At 39.4% G+C, this 24,395-nt stretch overlaps 1 long non-coding RNA gene across 1 annotated transcript; it reads left to right on the top strand.

Moving 5' to 3' along the window:
• Positions 1 to 8,002: 8,002 nt before the first annotated feature.
• LOC111262762 (uncharacterized) lies at positions 8,003 to 21,078 on the top strand. Its single transcript, XR_002681836.2, has 3 exons — positions 8,003 to 8,169; positions 13,789 to 13,860; positions 19,679 to 21,078. It is a non-coding gene; the product is annotated as an uncharacterized LOC111262762 (long non-coding RNA).
• The last annotated feature ends 3,317 nt before the right edge of the window (positions 21,079 to 24,395 follow it).

Raw genomic sequence — 24,395 nt, 5'->3', positions numbered from 1 at the left:
AAAGTGATTAATCACAGCTGATTAAAACGAGATGACAGTAATGTGTGGAAAAATACTCCACAATCTACGGCAAAGAAAATGATGACGCTACGTATTTGATGAAACTGGGTCGTTGTTGCCGCTTAATAGGACGACTCATTAGGACCTCTACCGTCAACATCAAACTAGATTTTAAAGAAGAATATCGACCGGAGCAGTCTGCCACCATGGTGGTGCCAGATCGTACACAGCTTTATCAAGCCGGCAAAACTGACAGAACTTCAATAAAAAAATTGCAGTGCATCCCCACCATAGTTCCACCCTTACATTACAGAACGCCCTTAATAATAGTAGTTTGATTTCAATGAAAGGCTGTAAATATCATTTGTCACAATTTTTTTACCAGCAACCATAGAAATTCTAGAGTGATGGGATCATGATTGTAATAGAAAAATGGCAGAGGATAATCGATCGAAATGGCGAATATTTAGTTCAGTAACATTGTTTTAAAATATAAAAAAAAAATATTTGCTTCCATTGTGGCTTAAAAATATAAGGAATTGTTCTTGGGTGGGGGTGTCTAGAGATAGCTTCAAGGTCAGTTATCTCGACTTTATTCAACTTGTTTACTCTTTCTACTTTTGCCTCTATATCTACTAGATAATAAGATCTTGAATTTACATTGTAGTAGCCAGGCAAAAAAATAATAACAAAGTTGTACCCAAACAAGTCTCAGATGCACTAAGTATCTTTCATGTAAGTATTAACAATTCAGTTGTACCCAGAAATCATATTCGTTCGCTGTCTGCTAAATCAGTAACCGGCATTACCAAGTCATTTTCGTTCTATTGATTGAAGTTGATTTTTTCGTTCAAGTTAAATATTTAATGTGGGGCAATAGGTGAGTGATAACTGAGTGCTCCTATGAGTGCATTGATAAAGAACTGATAGCAGATAGAACAACGTTGGTTGTTTTTCTTTTTTATCTAAATGTACATTTGAGGGCAATTTATAGACGTAACAATGTAAGGTGTTGATAGTCAGTCGTCACGATTAGTTTCACTATTGGTAAAGGTGGTCCACTTCATAATTACACCCTTGGCACCGTAGTAGCATACCTTATCTTCAGTGTATGTAAGAAGAGTCTCCCTTTCGCAAGCGCTTCATTTTCAACGAGCTTGAATGATGAAGAGTTTAAATTATAGTTATACTTCTTCTTTCATTAAGCACAATGAATATACCTCTAGTTTTGGTTTAAGACGTATGCTACGAATTTTTGCGCAGTCTGCGCAGCGTTATAACTGAAACAGCAAAAGAATCTGCTAAATCTCGCTTAACAATTCAGCAGAGCTATTTAGTTACTTTTCCAGTTATCGGGACTATATATAACTTTAGCCAGTCCTAACTTCTTGAACTCATTGGAAAATGGTGCGCTCTAATAGGATAGAGTCTGAAGTCTATGGAAAGACTGTCCACGGTAGCGAGTGAAGCTCTGACGACTTCACAACTCGGTTGGTTCCATTGACGAACATTGTAATTACTTTAAATGAATTAGCTGCGAATCGTTAAAGCCTTTTTCTAACGAGATAGTTACCCCAGAATGCTGACATATAGGATTATGTTGATACCTCATGCTTGTTCCGAAAGTGATGCGTGATCGTTGAATGATCACGGGAACTTTCGATTTCAGTGACAGCATCAGTATGAAGTTTGTCACTACCGCCATTCTGTGCCTGTTTCTGCTAAGGGAAAGCGCAGGACGTCAAAAAGACTGCAGACGTAAGCGGTGACGTAATATGACCAGGATAATCACATTTCTTGTTATGTTAAATTGACGGACGTAACGTATCTATTGCTAGTTGACGGAACATTAATACGCAAAACTTTCAGGATCCATTGAAGTTGTCTCGAAGGGGATAAAGAGAGGGCGACATGTTACCATAAAATTTAGTCATACGATAATATCAAGTATAAAAAATATTATAAATATAACAAATATAAAAATGGAAAATAACCAAATGGTGCTCCCGGCTTCCATCTAGCCGTAGGCGATCGTGTAAAAAGTAAATTTCGATTTAAACATGAAGGTAGAACTTAGGTTCACCTAACAGATAGTCATTCAATGAAACAGCACAACTGGCCTGTGTTTTACGAAGCCAGTGTGTCGGGCATTGACAGAAAAAAAGTAAATCAACACATTGACTTGCGGTAGTTTATTCAGTTTGTATTCTTCACCTTGGGCCAATTTATTATTATTATTATAGTTTTCAGCGCTCTTGTATCATCTGACTTTGATGTAGATGGATTCAAGCCAATCTATGCGGCTACAGTTTCATGGCCGTGGCTAACGTTCGGTATCACAGCCGAAAAAACTAACCGCTAGGTATGGCGGTGTTTCCGTATATGAATTAGGATACTGGACAATTTTTCCGACTGTACAGCCGAGTACAACAACACCCAGTGCTTCGACGCTATATAATCCGACTTCAACTCTGACGTCGCATATTCAAAGCTGCTGGTCGGTGCTCGGCACTCTGAAGCAGAGAGCCTCTTGGTAGCTTGGTTCAAAACCTTTTTCAGCAATAGAACTTTGAAGTTCATGCAAATACTTAGTATTTTCAGCGGACTAGTGCGCCGTCTGGATAATGTCTTTTTATATATGTATTGTATAGAAACCCTCTGACGTATCGTTTGCCACCGCCACTTTCAGTAAGAATATACGTAGGTGATGTCAGAAATGTATAAACTTGTAACCAACGAAAGGTATGCGAACGGGTTTGCTAGACTTTTTATGCGTAAGCTTCATCTCAAATAATCTGTCAAAAAATGCCCAGTTTTACTCCTCGGACATTGTAAGGTTGTGGCGTAAATGGCCCAGGTCTTAAGTTTTAGAAAGCAGTTAAAGGTTTATATGTCACTACATACTAAACAAGTCAGAAGCTACAGCTCTGCAATAACACTTTCCAGCTGGATTTTACAAACTTTTTGTATAGGAAATAATTTATACGTCAAACGGTTTTGTACATATGTTGAACCAAAAACAATCTACACAGTGATAGTGTAGATTTGTGGTCGAGGCTCAAATAAGTTTTAAGATGATTGATGAAATTACATTCATTAGGACGGAGAAAATATAATGAGATCAAAAAGAAATGTTCTAGTAAAATTCATAGCCTTCGTAGAAACAAAACGTCTCGTAAACAGTCTTTTCATCCAAGATGTCGCATGTACCATCTTCCTATCCTCATATCAACATGATGCTAACCAGCGTGGCTCAACTGTTTCAATAATACGGTAAGGCCAAATTTACTCATTTGGGCATCGACTGAAGTTAGAAGTACTACTTATTTTCGAAAATAGCGTTTAAATCTATATTTCATAAAACCTCTATGAGCCTTGATTACTAAGAGAAATAATTTAAACAATTGTCATAATTCTTGATTCATTAAAATACGATACATGATAAATACGATAACAATACATTAGATATAATATAATATAATAACAACACACCATGTGTTAGAAGCCAAGACCTGTACTATCTATATTTGAAAAATTTGCTTCTTTGTTAGGTTGGAATGAAAGTTGCGCTTTTTTAATGTCACAGTAAGGTGCTTCATGGCTTAGTCCTGTGACAGTAAGTTATTATGACATGTATCGTCTTTTTGCCATCTTTCTACCAAATGACACACGCCGTTTCGCCAGAAGATAGTGTATTTCTTCTCAAAGAGGAAGGTACAAGTATGTTTTAAGTTTAATTGTTGAAGGCATTGTTGAAGATAAGGTGAAGATCCGTTGGCGTAACGCCCAGAAACTACGGAGGATGCAATAAAAGTTTCCATTCGAATTCTAGCAGGGCAGCTTTAAAGATGTTTACTTCGTATGATCTCACATCGTCCTGGGGCAGGATAGCCTGCTATGTCCTCTATTGGGAATGTGACCCAATGTAACGCAATACAAAGCAAACAGACGTACCGTTCAATTGCCTGCTTCACACGAAGTAATTTCTAGGTAGTTCAAAACACCAACACAGAGCCTTTTGTAGAAGAAGATTTGGATAAACCCAAAGTCTTGAATTGCTTTAGTGCAGCTACCCATTCTGATCTCTGGTCCGTGTTGACGTACACACACCATTTCTTATCGCCGGCGAAAATTCGGTGCAAAAACAGGTTATTGTGACCGCATGAACTTCGATACTACAGGAGGCGTTAAGATATAGAGTTAAACCGTAACTTCTTGTTGGATTCAAAGAGTTCGCGATGTATACAAGCTCGAAATGTTTACGTATATCCAAGGGACTCAGTTTGTTAACGACGGCCATATGACTGTAGCCGTTCTTTTTGGCCAATTATACGAAATATTTTTCCAAATCTTCCTTCAAAGGAGCTTTTAGGTGGTTGTCACCAAACTCAGTCAACTCCAGTAGGGGCATTCTCTAGCTCTTGGACACCGTTTTGAAATCTTGCAAACCACTTTTGACCGGTCCTTTGAGTGGCAAATGTTTTTTTTGTCAGTAGTGTTTGAACTGCATAGCATAGAAAATGTCGAAAATGAACTCCTTTTCGCCTGGAACACGCATCTTTGAGAAGTTTGAGCTACTGTTGCAGCTGATAAAGAAAGAGCTTTTGAATAGTAAAAAAAATTGCAGAAATAAAGCATAAGTAGATAAATAGGATCTGAGAATGTAGGCATAGCGCTCAGCCGCAAAATGTATTTTCAAAAAATAGCACGAAGTTTTTCCTAGACAGCAATAGCACCGACGGCAGCTGACACTAACAAATTAGATCTAGAGGAATTGCCTGCCGTGCCCTTTAATAAATTCAAATGCCCCTTCCTGAAAAAGGTGCTGGAAATCCATCTGCAAAAGATAGTATACTCTACTCGCTTGCAGATACCCTTGACTTTGCTTAACCAATGACTATTATGATTTAAATGGCACCTTTTTTTACATAAATGTTGTAGATTATTGTATTTCCTACACGACGTAAATGAGGTATTAAGTGAAAAAGCCATTGGAAGTCAGAATGCAAAATGTTTAGTTTTTTGATACGTCTTGTAGGCGATTGTGTACTAAGGGTTGTCGATTAGGGATGTACATTTAGTGACGTTTTTATCGAACTTCCCGTGAAAGTAAGCTGACTCATAATTATTCAGTAACGTCATATAAAACGGCGCTATCAGTTGACGCTACGATCCGTCGCGCGAGGATAAAATGCATAATAACATATGGTGATCTGGGCGAAAGCAACAATTCATCCGGAAAAACCCAGCAACGCTGCCGGCCTCTCGACGTGGAGACGTCACATTCGGTTTATACGTATAACTTCAAGTTCAGAGAGTACGACGTTAATAAGGCTGTATCGTTTCTCTGATGAGATTCCTTCGCACAACGACGCTAGTAAACTTGCCTCTAGCACATGGACATTTTCCCGTTTAATGCCGATCAAGATTTACTTTTTTTCGAAGCTACCCAAATGCCGAGCTTTTCAAAATATATAATGGTCTTGCTAAATTCAAGCTGGGTATCGACAATTTCCCATCGAAATAGTTCTTTGTTTTCATCAGGAGCCACTAATCGTGCTAGCAGACGACATGGTATGATATTTAGAAAAAATAGTAATATGCTAAGATGACAAATTTCATGTTAATATTAATTTACCGGCAAATTTAGGCTTCCACTTGCCTTATACGCTCATAGATAAATTGACGCACATTTAGTGTATCGAAAATCATGGATATAGTGTTTTTGTTTCTTTATTCAATTGTATTATAACACCGTTCAGATTTCCGAAATAGTAGGCAACGTGTTTGCCTGATAAACTTCAGGGACACGTGGTGCTCTGGGTTCGAATTCGGCTGTGGACACATCGCGTTTCGTCTTAGAAGCCAGCCGCTTGATAGAATGCTCAATGGCGGTACCGAATGTAGAACCCGAAGGATCGAGGGACATAGAGTGATATCAGTCGTGTGAATTAACTTAACGCATTTTAAATCTCCTATCTTAGAGCTCTCGGTTAATGGCCTAATTAAGGCCCAGATTTAGACCGCAGATAACACATATAGAAATAACATATATGCAGACAAATATAAGCGCATTCGATATGTGTGCTTGCCCGGTCTTTGTAATGATTGGCTAATTTATTACAGCAGCACGTTTAGTACTAAGACTATCTTCTGGTGTCTGGATTCAATTACGATTTTATGGGGCAGTTTCGAGCTTTACGTGGGGCATATATGTCAAGTTAACAGTTAGGCAAGCCGTCATCGATTTTAAGAAAGTAACTATTTGGTTAATTCAATTACACATCTTTCGTTTATTAATCTTTTATTAGACTGGGCAGAACATTTTCTAGCTATAAGTTTATGCCTTTATAGTCATAAATGGTTATTTCGCTCTGTAAGTACTAGGGCTCAGTATTATGCAATCCCGATTTTAATATTTTTTGACTAAGGTATGTGAATTATCAGCACAATTGCTGCATGCCGCTTTATTTAATCGTGAGCTGAAAGACGTAATTCATTTGCGTTCGGTTACGTCGTTACGTGACTACCAGCCGTTGTCAGCTTGAATTTTTACGACTCCTCTAATGTCTCATCGGTGTTCTCGTTATTTCAAGATAGAAAATTGAGTTTGTACTACTGTATTTTATGTGGCACGAACGTACAATCAGGCTATACTTATATAATTTCTATGTCGCTCAAGACAGATCCAGCCGGTTATGATCATTGGGTGGTGGCTTCTTAGACTTCCGATATAGGCGCAATCATTTGAAGTGTACAATGTTCTTAAACCGTACGTTTTCAATTTTATCATGTTTGACGTTATATCTTTAGAAAAAAGCGCTCGTCCTTGTCGGTTGATATACTAAGCAGAATAAGCCCTACAGGTCCCGTAGTAGTTAAACGTAAAAGGTCTGCTTGCTATGAATCGAAAGTTCGCTATCGAATCTTTCCCATTCGCCGTTGGGTAGTTTTTGTAGTTCACTTCCTTGAGCGTGTACGATCCGAGGAGTGATTAAGGTGTCCTTAAGGTACGTTTAGTACTGTGTGTAAAGTAAGGTTTTCAGGAATTACAGGTGCATGATACACCGAATCTCTATGTTTTAGACCAACTAGACTTACCCACCCAAAATCAAGTGCCTTGGTAACGGTTATTCGCGAGTTCAGTGTGACCAAATTGCAGTAACGTTTAGCATTTCTCCGAAGTTCAAAAACTTACGCTTAAAATACTTATCGGATGTTTGTCAATGTACAGTCCGGCGAACAGGATAGGTCCATAAATGGGAAATTTTTATAGAAGTGAGCATGTGTAATAGATGCAAAATATGCACGTAGGTATGATTTTTGGCTTTGGTCAATTTTCCTAACATGTTTAAAGCTGTTCGTTTCGTTACCCGAATCCATGCAGTTGCGCCCTCAGATCTTTCAAGCAGATATACGCAAAATTTGCCTTCGCTTTTGTTTTGCCAAGGAGATCTCTGTAGACGGACTAAGGTTAATACACCCAGAATGAACAACCTTGCTCCGGTTCTTCAACTGAGAAATATCCATTAACTAAAAAAAAAAAAAGAGAGATGATGAAAAATCATTATTCAAGATAAAGCAGAATGGATAAAGAGCTAGATAATATCACTGGCCGATTTGCTACTGTCAGATTATTATACTAAGCATCAGACGATTGCCATCTGAATTTTCTGGAAAAAGGCGCGTTCTGCTCTCTAGTCATTTATTAAGGAATTGTCACTGTTTCAGATATCACCAACTATTTACGCAATCTGTCTAAATAGAAAAAAGCGAAGTTTTAGAAGTCGACAAATATTATATATCGTTTATCAGATGAAGCGCCGTATAATTTTGCTTTGGTGAACTAGTCCGGCAGGATTCGTCCATAATAACGCTGAGCTGCATTGTGCCACCAGAAGAGTTGTGTCGACAGACCCTTTGCAGACGAGTGAAGGAAAACGCGGGAAAACCCCAAAGTCCGTATCTGGAAGGATTTTTCGGTAAACTAAACAGACGTGACGCAAGTGAACGTTTTTGCATTACGAAAAGTTAGGGATGTTGTAGAGCGAACGAAGTAGTACAATTTATCGGGCTAATATATTGCATTCATAATTTCCCTGAATCCCCGTAAACGCAATCGACGACAACTGGCTCGGACATCGACAATGTAACATATCACCTATTTAGGTAAGGCCTTTGGTCTCGCTTAGAATTTTCGCTATTTCTTAGACGTATTGGCTTGCAATATGTTATCGAAGAAGAACTAGGAGAGGCTTGTGACGGACTGCGCCTTCCATTGTGCAGGAACAGGTGTGAATGTTGCACTGCATCAAAATGCACGACGAATGTTGAATATTAGGCCCGAATGTGAAAGTTGCATGAAATAGAACATGGTGCTGAGATAGACACGAGTCGCCATGTGCGTAAAAACAAGCAAATGTGATACGGACTTTTAGATGGATACTAAATGACACTGCTGGTTATTTATAATACGTTTAGTTGTTAGGTGTTATCGAGTCCTAGATGGTCCTGCGGCTAAACAAAGTTCCTGGGGAAATGAGTCTATCTAAAACCGGTATCTTTCCGTAGAACACGTGGAACGTTCGTTTCCGCACATGTTGTCGATAGTTACATGCTTGAGTTGACGATATGTTAAAAATTGAAGACACATCAATGAGTACTTTTCTAAATTAGAAATTTGCCTTGAGAAAAAGAGAGCGGGAACAATAGGCTGCCTACTGTGAAATCGGTACGTTTATTGCGAACGCCGCTAAGCTATTGATATTAATTGACACTTTTAACAGAAGCTGAATCAGTTCTTATACAATGGATATCTTTAAGCGCATTGACATAAGTAGCAAGAACACATAAGAAAATGCTGGTTGAAATATTGTTTTCTAATACAGCTCTAATGAATGACTAGAACCTCTGAAAGTTTGAAAGGTTATTTTTCAGTGTTTCTTACCCTCACCTGTCCTGTATAGCGCTTGTACCTCAAAACGTGGGTTATATTTGAGTAATCTCTGCTGCAGGCAAAAGGAAGATTAACAGGATAACTCCCAAACAGCGTTTGCAGCCATCGTAATGAATCGTAGTTATCCAGGGGCATTTTATTGTGATATGAATTACTCTAATATATAGCTTGTTTAGTATCTAGTTGTGCCATATTAAATGATCCTTTTACATGTGGCAGTTTCTTCTAGAGAGCAAAGTATTACTCGTCAGCACCTCAGCCCCTTTTGAAACCTGTAGTGGTAATATGCACCTCACAAATCATCGTCCTTACCAATTATTCATAGGAAAAAGTTTCGAAGATTCGATATCTATCCTTCGAATCGTAATGGAAAAATAAGACAGTCTTGATTGTTACAATCAGGCACAAACATATTCAACCCAGTATATCAGCTGGTAACAGCGACCTGGGACGTAACTAAATATCTCTGGATACTCTCAACACAAATCGTAGCGTGGGCGAGCGGTGTATGGCACCTCGATTTTCTGTCAGATTGCGTGGGCTTATGACAGACGGAGCGTATGCTACCTGTAGGCTTATCGTCACACCTGTTTCATCTGTTAGGGCATTTGCTTCACACAAGAAATTACAAGGATTTTCTTTTACGTTATACTTATGCCTTTTGTCTAGGCCGCACTTCCGTTTGCTTCATACTCCACTTCATTTAATAGTTTTCAACAATAATTTATTATAAGTTACGGTGCACCACAGATACACTTACCTCGATATTTTCTCTATACAGATAGTAGCGTCATACGCACTTGCAGCTCACAGGAGATTTTGTTTGTATCCAAATTCAGTATTTTTTCAACTCTAGTTGATTTAGATTAGAGATACGTGTAGGAGCAATTTGCTACGCAGATCGGAAATTGAGCGTGTTAGCAAATCCTATCAAAAAAAGATAGGACAAAGCAAGTTCTTCTGTACTCATGTGTATTGGCAATTTGTAGTGGTACGTTCTTCTTTGTTGGATTCGAAGAGCGTGTCTAGGACTTTCTGTCGCGAACAATCGAATTATGGTCGGCGTATTAAATCAGACCGCTGAAATAGCGCTACCTATTTACATATGATTCTATGAAAGTTACGAGTTTAAAGTAGACAATAATTTCCTTCAACGAAAGATAATGAGCCGCTCAGATAACCCAACGTACGATCGATTACTGTAGTATAATCGCTATTAACGACATTAAAGCATCTTCTGCCCTACGCCTGTGCCATATTTATTATGTATATAAACACAACAATGGTAGAATCATAGCTATCAGAAAACGCCAATTCTGTATTATTTAGTTACGGTAATAACAAAAAAATGTGTTCTCAACGTTCTAATAGAATGCGCTGGAGGCAAAGTTTATTTTCGAAGAGATCTACGTCTTTATTATTATTATTATTTTTATATAATGTTAGTTCTCATTAACGGTTAAATTAACTAAAAAGCTTTCAGTATGGCCTTAAGGGCGATGCTAGTCACAAACTATATTGCGGTAATTATCTAGGTGGATGGCAAGTGCGTTAAGCAAAAGGGAATTCGTTTGAGAAAGCTCTAAGCGTTCATTCCCAGAATGTCTTTTGAGATTCCAAAAAAGGGTCCTGGCGTTGATGAACAAAAAAGCTGCCAAGGATGCACCGCTCGTCTTGGTACGCACGACGAAATAATGTGTTGTAACGTACTGTTTTCAATGGATGTGATACAATGAAAGATCTTTCCTTCATTGGAACAAACGCCTGAGGTCCCCTGTTCCATCCCAAATAAGAGTCAAAAACTGTTTTAGCTGCTAATATTAGCTCGTCGCACCATTTTTTCTCGATAAGAGTAAGTAGCATTAGATTCCCTTCCGGTAAGATCTGTGGTAAATCTAGTCATTTCAGAGGGAACTTGGCAATTGCGACTTTATCTTAAAAAGCTATTCGACAAAAAAAGCATACGGGCCAAATCTTTACTTCGAAATAAGTCTCAACAAATTTCCAGGACTCGAAATATGCGAGCGTCAACAATTGGCACGCTAAAAGCGTTTTGTGACATCTCTTGCGAAGTACAAAGTAAATATTCGAAATCCTTGGGCGGTCCGATCAGCTAGGGGAACTCAAGATCTATGGAAATGTAAACGTAACGCAAGACCTTTAGAACAACGAACTTGGATCAATGATCGGATACGACAGCAAATATCTAATAAAAAAAGACTAATTTCAAAAGGCTAAGTGCGGAATGATGAATTCAGCAGGGATATCACGTCGTCAAGATATGCAATCAAAATTAAACAAGTGTTTTTATCAAGCATCACCACCAGCAATGAGATATATCAACCAGCCATTGGAACTCCGAGGCGGTAACGGGGGCGCATTCGCTGGTGGCCTATTTCTCGGAACACTTTTAGGTGCGAATCTTACGTTTGCGACGTTGGCGTGGCTTTTCATCTTTGGTAAAATACCGTCATCAGTGTTGCCTGGCCACAACGCCGATGAACGTCAGAACTTGTCCATGTATTACGCTGCGCCACGATACGGTTGCCCACGTCTCGCTTAGTGCCACATGAGTTATCCCCTTAGGCGGTGATCCAAGATTAGACCAGGGATTGACTACAACATAGGGAAGCGTTTCCCTAATTCCCATACCCTGTTGTTCAGTAAACGAGTTGTAACCATCAAAATTCTATACTTTCTGGGCTTTGAGTCAAGTATTCATCATCATGATTCTAATACATATTTATGGCTTAAATTTTTACTTAGATTTGTTAAAATGGATCGATTTTTAATGCAACGGCCGCCCGTAGGCAAACAACGTGAACAGTGCTATTTATTCCCGAGGGGCTAAATTCAATCACTTTCGTATTCAGGGAAAATTTGATAATCGATTCTCTTTAATCATGAATTGGGCTATGTGAATTTTTGATATTTTTATATAGCCTATTTTCACAACGAAGGTAACAATACATCAGTATCGTGCACAAAAGGCTCATGAAAGCTGTTCCATCGTTGTAGTATAGGTAAGAATCAAAACTAATGAAGACAGGAGGGCAGCAAAAGACATTGGGGCTTATAATTACGTATAACAGCTATAATCTCACACTAGACAAAATCATTTGATTTCTTATGATCGAGAATACGATCTGTACTATCCGTTAGCCATAACAAATAGCCATTTCACTTCAATATCTACCAAACGTACAACGTAGACTATGTAGAATTAATTTGAATAAATACAGAAAAGAATTCTGTGGCCCTCTGCGATGTACATTGATGGACGTTTACAATTTTGGCCAACAACAAAGCACAGTTTATACCTCAATTAGTGCTTCAGTGTATAACGGATTCCTATCTTTATGTACTTCTAAGCAGCCAGCGCTTGTCGAACAGAAAAGTCCAAACGGACAAGGTTTGGCAGAAACAGATCGCTTTTAGGCGAAAAAAATCGTTTAGTAGTGTGTTAGACATTGGCAACATACAAGTGGCGTAGTAACTGATAGATTACTGGCGACAGACATATGCCGTTGAAGGATGCTCCATAGGTGGTACGCTCAACAGACGTACATGATACAATTAATATTTTTTACAACGAGTAAAAAAAATAGAAAAAATACCGTTAGCAACATTCTATCACAAATCAATACTGCTAACTAGCAATAGCTATATAAGTCATTCTAACTCGGAGGTATTCTTCGGGCGGAGAAAGCCTTGTACTGACGTTTATACGTGCGAATTTCTACGAATCATTATTGTCGACTACTCCCACTAGTATATGTTACACTTTTCTTTCCGTAACAAGGCTTCGATATGTTTATATGTCCGGTATGTTTACGTACCTTTGTCCTTTCTGATCTCCAATTTTCCACCATATGTGCTCTCGATCGGTACCTTTTGTTCTGTTTTTGGCTCTTGCTCCGTAGTTGAATTGGTTTATTCCTACTGTGCTGGTATAGCTAGTTTTACCCGCTGCACAAGCGTGTCCTTTCCCATGGACGGCCTGGTTATGAGCCCGCTGTAGGCCTTTCGGACCCTGTATAGTTGTTACGACTGCACTATGCGGTCGGTCACGTGTCGTAGAACGGAACTGTTTTGCTGATAAGAGGCCATCGATCTGCCTTGCTATCCGCCACCTTAAGAGTGCCATATTCACATTGTCATTGTTAAACACAGGCTTCTCCACTGTTCGTTTATTAATTTTAACAGCGGTTCTGGTCATACCGTTTCATTGACAATGGCTTAGTATGCTTAAAATGCGTGTGACATGACCTAATTTTCCACTAAATTTGGGTCGGCGTGTTTGCGTGACATCCACACCGGTGTCTTCGTTTTTTTCTTCGCTTGTTTCTATACTGCATCCTAAATCGTCCGGTTCAAACGGAACGCCATATCCATTTAACGCCCAGATAATTCGCACGTTCTTTAGCCTCTGTGAGATAACTTTATCTACGAGGGATTCAGCTCAGCGCTGCCTTATCCTGTAAGTTTTGAAGGTCGTGTAGCGATTTATTAGTCCTTCATTATATCCTTCATTTCTCGCGAGAATGTAATATCTTTAACGCGATAACACACAGCAAGTATTATGTTCTGGGTTTCGATGGAACCTGGGCTAAAGCCAGGTGGTGCATGCCTTGGTAAACAATTAGTTTGTCGCGTTTATCGCAGTAGATAAGAATTTATACTAAAACATTCTTTTCGCTGCTTGCCTAATAGAAATTAACAATTTTTATATTGTTAGGCTTTGCACAGTGCTTCCATCATCTGTTTTATCAGTAGTTCTAAAAATTCTATTATATTCATGTTCCTCTGTGTCACCTATTTCTAATCGACAGGTATCCTTTTTGGAGATGTCATTCGCTAAGGACGCCTGCTCTGCAGGTCAGAACTTAGACTGACCTTTCCTAGTACGTATCACACTTTTATATTTATACTCCATAAATTTAAGGCCTAAGTTTTTTTTCAAAAAATACACTTTTTGGTGACCGCGTTGTTCTTCATAGGTACACTTACCGAGTGAGACTGGTAGAAGACTACTGGCTTTCCGTCTTCTATTTTTATCTATAGTATTATAGGTTTTTCTTTATCGAAGTACGCTAAGCTACTTGTTTAATTTAATGTCTACTGTTGTTGTTGGCTTCGTATTCGCATTGTCTTTGTGTGGGTCTACGTAAGAGCTTTTTTGGCTTAAATTCGTTTGATAGAGGAGCTGGCAGGTAATTAATACACCCCAGAAAACGCATGATGCCCTTGACACTTTTCTAGTAATGGCAGTGTGCTATTTTCTCAAGGTTTGCTTTGAGTCTATGTTTGCTGGTTATATAATCTATGAACTTGACCTCCCTCAGACATTTCAAATTTAAGATGAATGAAGTTTAATTTTTCCGTATCGTTTGTGCTCGCTTGAACGATGCTTATAGGTTGCAATAATGGTCGTCTTGCTTTTCCTTTATACTATTGTGACCTTTCGACTCTATTTGCCGGTCATAAGTGGTTCCTTGTACCTGTGTCCTTTGATACTTTTAGGGCGCTGACGCTATTCCCTTGGATACCCTGCAGTTTTAGCAGAGGCCTATGGAAATCCAAAATGCTATATAATTACAGTTCTCCGGACTTTGTGCGATTTGATAAAAATCAGTTTTTGGTATCTATGATTAAGAATATTTTTACTTCGCTGATATGATATGAAGCGTTGTTTACCGTAAACACTGAATATAGTTTGCGCATAGCCATACCTAGTACGTGCGGGTTTAAAACTATTCTTAACTAACGTCCACGTCGATGTACGGCGCCAACACTTGAAACCATTCCAATGGGTGGTCCGCTCTTTGAGGTCGTTAGCGCCTTGCATATCTTTAACTTGATCGACGATAGCAGCACAAAAGCAACAAATCGGGTCCCTGACGGCTGTCTCACTCCTTCTTTGATGTGCATTTTGCCCAGTTATGACAGTTCGCTTGGATCTTAGAAGAGGTGCTCGTAACCTCGACAAGAGCTTCCAGATCATCGTTGTTTTGCCGTATCGTCATGCTTACACTTTCAAACTCTCGCGATGCCTGCATCGATTCTAATTTAAGGCATACATTCGCTGACAGCAGTGTTTCTACCCCTGTATCGATAACTGGGATTTCGCCTTCTTGCTTGCAGTGTAATCAATCCCCTCGTGATTACCCGTAGGGGCCATACATTCTCAACCCTCATCGATCTTAGGGTTCCCGTATCGAGAAGTGTTTGAATTTTTGTTGCCTCTTTATATCCGGTAAGCGGCATGACGCAGAGCATTCGTGTTGACTCTCTGTCCATCATTTCAGTCTGAAAATTTTTGCCGGACTGAGACACATCATAGCCTGCCTCCTCGACTTCCGTTACTCTGACGTTGTACTTCCACTTTGATATGCATGCACATGCAGGATGGCTCCGTTTCCAACTGCACGTAAAAAAATATGTATGCGCGGAACAGTTGCAATTCAGTTTGGCATATATTATAGATTACACCTAGCTCACTTTATCATGCTTGCGGAATGGGTGGCTTCCAAGGCCACTCATCATGAATGATTTGTAGACTCAATATATGCTCGTCATAACTCATTTATTAATTACACTATATTTTTCCCGAAAATTCCAAACCCAATTCGCATTTGCGGCATACACGTTTTACTTCTAAGAAACTTCAAACCTGCTTATGTTAACCGTACCTTCTCGAATTGTAAGGCCACGTGTGACGAATCTGTGCGCTTGCTTTTCCCAACCTTGGTTCGCTCGCCGACCGTAGTTGTTTTGAAAAAAGGCGATCGCAACTGATGCATCTGCGTTCTGGGGCACGTTAGCTTAGGCATGAACAAAGCACCTCAACAGTGGAACTCCTACAGAGAACATACTCCGATCCATCCATTGGCGATTCCATCGCCACTGATGAACCACAAAATGTCAACACAGAAACCAAGAAATACTTACTTTACAGAGCAATGTATGACACTACTTGTCCCATATTATTATTATTGTCTTGTTAAATATTCTCATTATAACGAAAGTATTGATTTTAAAATCAAAGAGTTCGTTTCACGCGGTGGGATCGTGATGCTCCTATAGGAGAATTATAAACTGGATACCTAGGTTTCAAGAAGGGTGACCGTAAAGACAGTCCTGCAATTGTCACGTGTGGATCATGACCTTATAGGCCATAGGTGTTGTCGTACTTATTTTCCATCGTTTGACAATCTTTGAATTAAGTAGAAAAAAATTTGAATACATCTCTTGGCAGTATCTCTCGCAGCTTTTACTAGCTATATTTTAGATGTTCTCTATGAACTATTTCTGTTGTTCGCGTTTCCTTCCTTCTGCACTCGTTGTACTATATATTCTCTATTTATTTATTGGTGCACTTCAACTGAATAACACCTTTAGAAATGACCAACATAGATAGCAACTCTGAAAGATATGTAAGGATCAATAACTGCAAATCAAATTATATTATTATTTAAGTAATAAGAAGAACGTAGCCGTAATTCTGGAACGATCTAGAGAGACGCTAAGTGTGCATGGCGCCAGCCAGCTTAATCCTGGCAACAAAGAAACGTGCGTAATTGTTTGTACTCACGCAAACTGCTAACCAACAACGGTTTCGCCAATACATAATGATATGTGTTAGATATATATCTAAATATGATTAGTGGCTGTAAATCCACATTATATTTTACTTAAAACACCTTACTACCAGAGCGAAATTGAACACGTCCTTTTGCTACTACTGAAAGGAAACTGCAGAAAACCTCTACGGTTACGAACAAATAGGCTTCCGGTTAAGAAAAGAAATAGCGTTCCAACTGTAAGGTTCGTGTTTTTGAAAGAATGCGAAAAGTTGATCGTACTCTGCCCCCGCAGAGCTTTCTCTCCTAGGCGTAATTGCTGCTTTGAAGCTCAGGTATTCATCATTTTATCTCAGTTTTACCTTCAGTAACAACAGTACTCCACACTTCGAATTCAGATTCACAATACCGACAAATGTCTTGTATGCTGTCGTATTTCGAACTTTGAAAATAACGAAATCGAACTCAGGAGCGATTGACAGCGCTATCCAAACAGCGTTACGAAACTGACATATTTGTTGTGGGTGCCGGAGAAACGATACATGCATCCCGAGAATCATACCCAGCCAAATCAGCTGTCAGGATTCAAACAGGGTCCGCGCGACATGTCTATGATGGAGCCTAGCAGTAATCCCACACTTCGGGGGGGTTCCTCGTGGCTTTATGGCTTCTTAAGTGGCGCACTTATTGGCGCGAATGTGATGGCTAGCACATTAGCTTATCTATTCTTCATGTATGGGCCAGGAGTTAAATCAACAAAAAATAACTCTGTATTGCCTTACACGATAAACAGCCATGATCCCGATGAGTCCTACACGTCAGTGCCTGGCATGGCGGTAACAACGCATGAAAATCTGCGCTCTGTAAACCCCCGAAGTACCGATGGATGCCGACACGCATATTGCAAGGAGCCAAGGCACCACCTTTGCTATAATTCTTTTTTGATAGACAGTAGCAACGCGTGCTATCGCTGTGATTCACCGAATTATTTCATTGATAGATAGACACCTTGGTGCGCACTACCACAGGCCGAAGTCGTATCGAGAAGGAATACATTGTTAGGAAAGGCACCATTCTCAGCCCTGATAGCGAAAGCCGATTTGAGAGTTAAGTCGAATAATGTGAGACCTAAATCGAAAATAAATCATATTCGCCGACCTTAAATAGTAAGCCCGTGCTGGATAGATTTAAGTGCGTCCCCGCTTTCAGTGTTGCTCCGTTGTTTACTTGGATGCGCGTCCTTACTGAACGTACTGATCAAGATCGTGCACTGGTACGAACGGATTTATATAGCATGCAAAAGACAAGGTGGTTCTTCAGGAAAGTTTTAGGGATCCGTAACTTCATCCGTACCTAACAAAGACGGCCTTTCCTATAACAATTCTGAATCTTAGGAACGTTTTACTTCTATGTAAATAATATCATATATAGATACCTATATTAAGAAGCTGGCGCCTAAGATCCAGTACCAGTCAAATGCGGTCGGCTTCGAAATACTCTACACACATAGTGCGAAAATAGCGTCGTAGGGGATTAAAAAGCTTATAGTTAGGCACAATAGCCTTGCCTGAATTCTAAGGAGCTTGTAACAAGTGATAGGCACAAGCAACTTTCCTGTCGTGAAACAAATGTGACGGTCAAGCGTGTAAATCGATTCACACGCTGTCAGCGTCTAAGACGATGACTTGTCAATCGTATTCCCTAGAAAGAACCTGTGACAACAATTATTGTTGCACGTACAATTGTTGTGATCGCTTTCCGATATGTTGGAAAGCATTGTTGCAGAACGTGTTGTATATTTCACCTACATATGTTAAGAAAATAATAATATAGGTGACAATAAACTAGGGTAAATGCTATTGTTAAAGGTACCGGCACGCCTCATTTGATTCGTATGAAGATTTGAGCGATTGGTTTAATATACAGTAGACGCTTAGCTCAGTTGCTTATATACCGAACACCTGGGCGTGGACGATCATCTTTTAGTAAGAGCGCGCGCGACCGTTTCGAAAGGTTTCTGCAGTTGCAAACGTATGATTACGTTTATTGATTTACCTGAGTCCTACAAAATTAAAGGGGATCGTGTAGAAAACCGTTTTCGCTTAGAAAAAGTTTTGATTTCATCATCGGGTTTGGAGGTTCATTAAAGAAATGCCTGTAATTTCGTTCTGTCCAGATAGACAGGGCTAAAATCTAGTAAACGAACAAAGCTGCGCATTGTAAATGGGACTCATACCGTTTGACATACTCTGCGATTTTCAACGGATAAAAATATCAAGTATATACAACCTTTACGTCTTTGTATTGTTAATCATGCATTTATATAAAATTACATATTTCAAAGACATCTAGTCACTTGACCAATAAACGCAGACCGTTTAAAATCTGAAGAAAGCGGCACACGTATGATACACATAAGCAGGCAGGCAAAACCAGTCGGCCTTAGGTATTATCATGGTTGAAAAAAACAGGCGTCGCTAGCGTGACAGAAAGAGACAGTGTATAGTATGAAGTTTGTGAATTAAGCGCACTGAACTTCGTAGCTACGCAACCTGGATCAGTGCCGTTTTAGCGCATGAAGCTTCTTCACTAGAAGCCATCATGATGCCTAACTGGTGCCTTACAGCTGTCCGCTTGCGTGCCGGGTTGTTTTGGCATCTACTTTCATATCTAGATGATTCTATCGTGTGGGCTATTGGCGGTTCCCCACCCTAAACTCAACCAACGGTTGGCCTCGCGTGTGATTCGTTATTTTACAATAAATTCAGTACATTTACCATTAAGCTTTTCAATGAAGGTGCGGATAAATCAAGCCAAAATCGATTTATTTAAAATTCATACAGATTATATATGGCAAAGTAATAGCGGTATAGCCTTTACAAGTTTGTGATAGTAAGAGGCCTAGAGACATTAACCGTAATGGAAACAGCGACAGATAACCATTGTCCAGTTGATGAGCACCCAACTTTGCGATATTTGCTCGTCGATACCTGAATGCTCTCTCCGCAAGATCCGCAAATAGAATTCTAGAGATCAATGTTAATTTTTATATACAAATTTTAGATATTTTTCTATTCACTTGACTCAGAAATGTGGTTTCTTGAAAAAGATTCTTAACTTAATAAAACTTGCTTTGCAGGAAGAGCAGATAAATATTCAGAGGAATGGTTTAAGCAAACCTACCTGATACTCCATTCAGCAGATTTTTACGACAACAGTTCCACAAAAGACCGCTAAAAATACATCGTCAACAAGACTGCCGCAAAATAGCAGACGAACAATCAGAACCTTAGCCATATACGATGGAACTCTATATCGTCTAGCCCAACTTCCCCTATAACAGGCGGTGTGTACATACGATTTAATTATGGCCTATCCATGATAATCTTTTATATATGCTTTTAATTCATATTGTAGACGCATACAGATTGACCGGAAATATACCAAAAAGAAAGAGCGAATAATTTACATACTAAAATTTAAATTAATTTATTAGGTCATAAGGAATACGTCTATATAATACTAGCGAGCTACATTAGGTAGAAATAAGAAATTTAAGTTCGCTTATTTTTCATACAATATAACATATATTCTGCTTAGTATTCATGAGCATTTGTTGTTCAGAGTCGATAGGTTACTTTTTACAATCTAGGACGTACAGTCAAATCTGTTTTTGGGATTGATTCGATCAGATCGGTGTAGTCGGCCTGCGTGGGCTTTAGCCATCTCACACTGTTTGCTTCAATAGAACGGTACGCTAAATATCGCACAAAGATCGCCCTTGTTTCATCTGAAGTCAATGAACGTACTCGTTGTTGCTAGACGCGATCATTGAACGATACAGCCACACGTCTAACAGCGGCAGTCAGCATCGGACTGAGTTCCCTGATGAAGTGGAGCACAATTGTAACAATGGCGTATCCGAGAAATACAATGGAACAGGCTACACACACGTCGGGAGTCTTTAGAGAGCGAAGGCATAGGCTCAGGACGATAGTATACCTGAGCTTTATGGGCTCTACCTTTCGCCTGCTGACTGCTGCCAATAGGACACGCACTAATAGCATAGTCCGCTAAGCAACATTTCCACTGAAGAGAGGCTCGCAAAGGTCGTCGGAAGCACTAAATCTCTTCCCACAACAGTACATAATCAGGCTTTACGTATTCAGTGTGCCCATACCTTACAAGCAGTGAATTTGCGTTAAGTCAATAACGGCGATCTGAAGCGTATTACAAAATTGCATGGAAGAAAGCATGCAATAAGCGACGGACGAAGAACGTTTGCGGAGCTTTTATTAATTGATACAAACCAAAGTCCCGTTATTGTCTACTTGTAAAACACGGAGTGTGATACATGTTTACTTTTAGATACTAAATGTTTAAGTAGAACGTATTGTCTAGGCAACATATTCTAGTATTTCAGAGACCCTTTTATGTATAATAAAACAGGACAAATACCGTAGTGGTCAACATTTCTACTATGAAAATTCTACCATCTAAATAAAATCTACATAGTTTTTAGAATTAAAACTTTAAAAACGATTTTTCGTTTCCCCTATAAAGCGTAGCGTTACGTGTCCACTATTCCCTGGATAAACTAGAGAAGAATAGAGATATGAATCTAGAGTGAATGTAATCTGCGGTGGTCATAAATGATAGGAAATACTTATAAAACAAACAGCTCTAACTTAGAAAAAAAAAAAACTTCAATTGAGACCGTTCGCGGATTTATGCCATTTCCAGAATCGGCGTTTACTGTTCCTTTGCTTATTAAGTAAAAAAATCCGCTCAATTTCTCCTAATCTATGATTAGTGTTGCGTAGTTTTATGAATCTAGCGGGCGTAACACCGCTTATGCTGACGGATCACGGACAGAAACATGAATAAATATGGCCGATAGAAATGTTTACTCCGCCATCTCTAGCACTGGACACAGCATATGTAATACACAATAATTTAAAGAATTACATAATAACATTGAAGGAAAGGCGATTCGTCTTGTCACACCGATAGATATTTGCGCGCGATTGTTTCCGAACGTTCTCGAGTTTAGCATAGAAATCCCAGGTACTGCTTCGGGAGTAATTCCATCCTGGTTTGGAAAAGTCCTGCTTCTATGTTAGCAACATTTTCTCGACGCAAATAGCTGAATTCGTCGATCCAGTTTCAAAAAAGGCCCGATAGATTTTGTCCCACTAATCACCTTATTCGTACCTGAGGGATGTCTGCATTTTTTTACTACAGAAATATTATAGATTTACGGACAGGATGTGCGTATAGCATAAAAAATGAATCAATAAGGATGTTGCCGGCAACAATTTAAAATGTGTCAAGCAATGAGAAAGAAGCGAGGAAATTGCTGAAGTTTTCTCGTTTGTTTCAGAAAATAGATATACCATTTTTAACTTCCTTTAGAAATATGGTCGATGCCAGCAAAAAGAAAAAAAACGAGATAAGTATAAGTGTAAGTTACAGTTAAAAATGCACAGTACATTCGCTGCATATTAACAGCAGAGTCCATTGGAGTTTCGTCTTTGAGCTTGGGCCGCTATCGTCCGTACTCTAGTTGATTCTGCTCGGCGAACTACTTCAAAACTTAGTCTGGCCTAACTTCGAATTCGCATCGGACCGTTCTAAACGAAGATGGTATATAAGAAGCGTATGGCAAATAGGTAAGTTTTAGATTTCCAATGTTATCTTTCGCTATGACAACGTATCGAGAGAGATGTACTTATCGAAAATTGTGAGAATGTAAGAACGGTGCTTTTTTCTTCAACGAACAAAAGGGTTAAGGCGAGAACTGACAGCGCGCCATCGTAGCGCTATGGCAAACGTCATAGCACCACCATTTCGGACTCATCGCACCACAGTGATGTTGTTACGGCTCAATTAATACATTATAATGGGCCCGCTATGAAGTAACCTGTTGAATGTTTCGGCAAGTTCTTTGGCCAGGGCGGTTTCCATTCGCCAGTTTCTTTGCGATTCGTAAAAGTGTCGTATAAATCCTCGAAGGCCCAGGTCAGACGTACGCCGTATGCTTGAGCCGACTCTCCTGGATCGTGACCAAGTTGAGTATTTCACTCTTAACGAATGAAAGACATCACCTTTGCTCTTTGTCATGCAATAAATGCAGCTTTCGAAAATTTATTTTGTGAAAGGAAAACTGAAAGTCGCTATGCCCGGAAAAAAAATTGTGTCAGATAGTGCAGAAAGCTTGCATCTGGTCAATCAATCCAGTCGCGAATACCTGGTATGACATTATGAGCCTTGGCGCCAGGGTATCTGTTTGAAATCGCTTCTCATTCGTGTTGCTATTTTGCCATAGTTGTTCCTTTCTATCGCCGTTGAGTTCTCGGATAGAACCAGGGCAGCCGAGGTATTCACAATCCCGTAAGCCTTTGTCAATTTCAGTGAAAAAAATGCTTTCACAGCAGAGTTCGCTGAGTACTTGCTGGCGGAGCAAGAAATGCCCAGAGCGAAACTTCGAAAGGTACAATCAATTCTGTTACACAGATGTTTCTCTTCTTTGTCTTCTCTATAAGTGTCTTTATGTGAAGAGTTCCACGCATAACACAATATAGATAGAAATCCGAGCGAGAACAGGCTGTTTTGACGACTCTATTTCGTCTCCTGCCAATAGGAGTTGAACATTAAGGCAGCTTTCTCATCTCATCAGCAGGACTTCCTTGCTTTTGGGTAGAACTACAGCGAGACAATTGACTGACGTTGCGTTAGCGAATGTGAAGTTAGCTCGCGTGTCCGGCTTCTGCGCTAACTAACTATCAGCGCCAGGTCATCGGTATTCATTGTTAGATCTAAATCCGGGAGCAGGTTCTCCAGGCGAAGCTTCTTACTTTAGGCGATATTCCTATCTGAGATTATTTCAAGGCAGACTGTTGGGAGCATTTTCTACGTCCGTTTAGCATAATTTTAAGATGCAATTTCAGTAGTCCTATTCCGTATACATATATATTTGTACCCCTAGTTTTTTTTTGTCCAGTTATTTTTCTAAGTTATTGTCAACCTCGCTACGAAGCATTGGTAACTAAGGCAATAGAACAGGAAAAACCAGACGAAGGTCTTTTAGTCAATAGTGGCAATATGGACACAGCCTTCAAGAAGCAACCAATACAAAGACTTATCATAGGAAACGGATGACAGAATGCAATGTTTCCATATTTCCTATGGTAAGCCCGTTGATGCGTCCACAGGAAGTCAAAGTATTCTGCTGGAACGTTTTTTTTTTTATATCCTCCTTCTTTAAAAACACTTCGCAACAGCGCCGAACATATTCCTTGAAATGTTTATTTAGGTTTTTTTTTTAGCGGGCTCAGGTCTTGATTAGCGCTTCGAGATAGGTTCAGTTCACTCTCAATACTAAACTCATTTAAAAAGCGCCTGTTATTACAAAAACTAATGTTCAGCTCACTATTTTTTGATCAAATGAATAACTCATTAAATTTAAAGGAAGTCAACGTGTTTTTGGGTTTACTTCGACATAACATCTCAAGTGTAGCATACTCGGGGAATACTGAAAGAATATTAATGAGATCACTACGGTTATAATAAAAAATCAACTCGACCATAAAGTGAGGTAACGGTGTTTTGCTAGCGCTGTCTTTCCAACACCTTAGCTTAACAGTTGATAGCAAGATCACTGTTTTTAATCCTGAAACAGGCCTGGGTGTCGTTGACTGACATTAATCTCAAACGCTCGAACCTTGATAGCTGGTGTGCAGATACATAATAACAAATACGTAGAGAAAAATGGCTAACTATATGTTCGAGTTCGCTTCGATAATTAGGATCGTCAAAGAGTTTGGATAATAAACGACGTTGTTATTATTATTATT

Source organism: Varroa jacobsoni, unplaced genomic scaffold (genome assembly GCF_002532875.2).
Source record: "Varroa jacobsoni isolate VJ856 unplaced genomic scaffold, vjacob_1.0 scaffold_698, whole genome shotgun sequence".
Taxonomy (NCBI): domain Eukaryota; kingdom Metazoa; phylum Arthropoda; class Arachnida; order Mesostigmata; family Varroidae; genus Varroa; species Varroa jacobsoni.
This window is presented reverse-complemented; position numbering and strand designations above follow the sequence as displayed.